The sequence below is a fragment of the Panthera pardus genome, unplaced genomic scaffold (assembly GCF_024362965.1).
Source record: "Panthera pardus isolate Hobbes unplaced genomic scaffold, ASM2436296v1 HiC_scaffold_22, whole genome shotgun sequence".
Lineage (NCBI taxonomy): Eukaryota > Metazoa > Chordata > Mammalia > Carnivora > Felidae > Panthera > Panthera pardus.
Genome location: NW_026526788.1, coordinates 38,904,432 through 38,907,437, shown reverse-complemented (window position 1 = coordinate 38,907,437; position 3,006 = coordinate 38,904,432). Strand labels below are relative to the sequence as shown.

The 3,006-nt window shown below is 45.4% G+C and overlaps 1 pseudogene; it reads right to left on the bottom strand.

Moving 5' to 3' along the window:
• Nucleotides 1-1,641: 1,641 nt before the first annotated feature.
• On the bottom strand, nucleotides 1,642-2,410 carry LOC109264249 (HIG1 domain family member 1A, mitochondrial-like; annotated as a pseudogene).
• Between the last annotated feature and the right edge of the window lie 596 nt (nucleotides 2,411-3,006).

Genomic DNA, 3,006 nt, shown 5'->3' with positions numbered 1-3,006 from the left:
ATTATCAGTGATAACTACTGTTCATTGACTATTTGCTACATATTGGCTACTTTTCAGGTGTTATTTTTTTTCAAAACTCACCATAATCCTGAAAGGCTGGTAACACCCTCCTATTTTAAGTAATTAATTTATTGATTTACTGGTTTATTTTTTGATGTGCTCACTTACTTTAATAATACTACATTTACCATGTTAGCAACATCTAAATTCAGTTAGATAAGAAAATGTCACAAGTGCAATAAAGCATTTTAGAGTACGCCAAAATTTGTGTATAATATCTGACCAAACCACCTTGCTGATAAACCACTAATCACTTCAGTTATAGGTAATTTGCTAACATTTATGATTCTTACAAAGAAAAATAAACAAAGCTCATACATTTAAAAAGTGTTTTTCAGGGTGCCTGTGGCTCAGTGGGTTAAGCGTCCGACTTCAGCTTAGGTCATGATCTCACAGTTTGTGGGTTCGAGCCCCAAGTTGGGCTGTATGCGGACAGCTCGGAGCCTGGAGCCTGCTTCAGGTTCTGTGTCTCCCTCGCTCTCTGCCCCTCCCCCCGTTCACGCTCCCTCCCTCCCTCCCTCTCTCTCTATCAAAAATGAATACACATTAAAAACGAATTTAAAAAGTGTTTTTCATTTACCTTTGCCTTAGTACTTAAAATACACATTTCTATTTCAAGGTGATATTGAACATTTTTTCTAATACAACAGCAGCACAAATACAATTCTGCAATTACATAAAAAACTAAACTAGGACCCATACTTAAGTTATTCTCACGTTTATGCATGATTCTGAAATAAATACTACTTCTAAGCAGCTGTTATCAGCTTTTTAGGTTTGGTTTAAACACACACACACACACACACACACACACACACACACATTTTCGGTTGTGGAGAAGCTTATAATGTTATATTCCAAGCACTGCTCTGAAAGGATTCTTTAAGAGCCAACCAGCCCTAAAAACTGAAGTACTCGGTCAGTCTGCAACACAGGCAGAAAAATGTTAAATTAAACAGGATTCCTACATAACCTCAAAAGCATGTGATGATTTGCAGCAACTGGGAGGACTTCAAGATTGGCAGATTGTCCTCTTTACACTTAATTTCAGCAGGAGAGTTTAAGAAAGTGCATGTGTTACTACTGTCATGTATATTTAAAAGTGACATGTTTCTTTTGTGCTAATTTGACTCGCCTGAATGACCTACCTAGTTAACTAGTCACTAGTAAGTTGGTCACCAAGCAAATCAAGCCTGCAAGAAAGGAAGCCAATATTTAAATTATCATGTTATTGTCTGACCCGTTCAAATGATTTACGTTTTTAATTTTTATTTTTTCTAAATGTTTTAATGTTTATTTATTTCTGAGACAGAGAGAGACAGAGCATGAGTGGAGGAGGGGCAGAGAGAGGGAGACACAGAATCAGAAGCAGGCTCCAGGCTCTGAGCTGTCAGCACAGAGCCTGACGCGGGGCTCGAACCCACCAACCGGGAGACCATGATCCGAGCCAAAGTCGGACGCCCAGCCGACTGGGCCACCTAGGCGCCCCTCAAATGAGTTATTTTCAACATAAACATATAAATGCCACATGAGATGTCTAAAGCAAGCACCACCAACGAAATCAAGACAGAGTCTCTTCTTCTAAGGCTTAGGCTTTGCCCAGAATTCCTTATACATGGACTAGCCTGTACCAAGAGTCACTACGCCACAACCAAGCCTTGGACTGCCACATGCATGTGCATCAGATGAACAGACGTTTTAGTATTTCCCCTGCTCTTAAATTTATATAGCCCATAGCAACAACTTTTGCAACCCCGCCATTCCAGTGGGACAAACAGTGCCTTTCTAGCTTTCTCGGAGAAGTTTAGATTTTAGGTCCCTGATCTTCATCATATGAAGAAAGAGAAACATCTGTGCCGGTTGACAAGGTGACTGAAGAATCTTCCTAGAATGACAGGACCTCTCAGAGCTCCAACCGGTTTCTGACTCTTGCCCGAGCACGGCCTCCAAGCCTGCTTCTCCTCCAGCACCCTCCTGTTTTATAGACGAAGAAGCAAGCCTTGCAGAGGACAAGGGAGTGGCTGTGCTATGTGGCCGAGCTGAGAGGCCCATGTGGCTCTGTCCTCCACGGCACGCTCTCTCCGTCTCATCCGGCATTCCCTGTCCGCCATCCCCACCTGCGAGGCCGTGCCTGGGGCTCTCCGTGTTGTGAATTATGTAGGTCACGACGCTCTTGGGTGCAAACGACAGAAACCCCAACTCCAGCCGGTTTAAACTAGAAAGAAAATGTGCAGGTCACAGAAATGAAATGTCTAGAGGAAAGGCAGACTTCGCTCAAGGATGGATCCCACAGCTCATTGATGCCCGCAGGGACCCACTTTTCTTCGTTCTCCTGCCCCTCCTTCTTCATGGTCCTGGTCTTAAACTAACACTGGCTCTCATGAGGTCTCAGGAGGGCCGTCAGCAGCAGTCCAGGTACTTATGGGGTAGATTTCCCCCGGATCCTGAGAAGAGGGTGTTAGATGAAGTAGTTTATTTGGGAAGTGATTCCAGGAAACTGGAGCAGGAAGATGGCAAAACTAAGATAGGGAAGGGAAAGAACCCATAAAGGGTTTTCTAGAAAAGTAACTTTAGAGGGCTGGAGTGCAGGCCCACTGAGGAATTTGGGGGAATGGTGAAGAACCATGTACAGAGTTATCCCCGAGTGGCCCTGGTCCTCCCGGCCTGCCCCGGGAGCAGGCAGAGTAGGCTCCAGCAGCCAAAAAAAGAAGCCTCAGGCCAAAACCAAACCAGACCGAAACAAGCAAGAGCTGGCAATTGGGAATGGGACAGGGAGGGGACACGGGGAGGGCGCTGAGTGTATCTGTCACCCCAAGAGTGTGCTTCCTCAGTCATGTCCCTGGGAGGGAGCGGCCCTTTCCACAGCTGGCACCCCGTGGTCCTGGGGTGCACTCGGGTTTGTCCTGCTGGGCCCCCATGCCCACACCTGAACCTGAACCTGCGCCC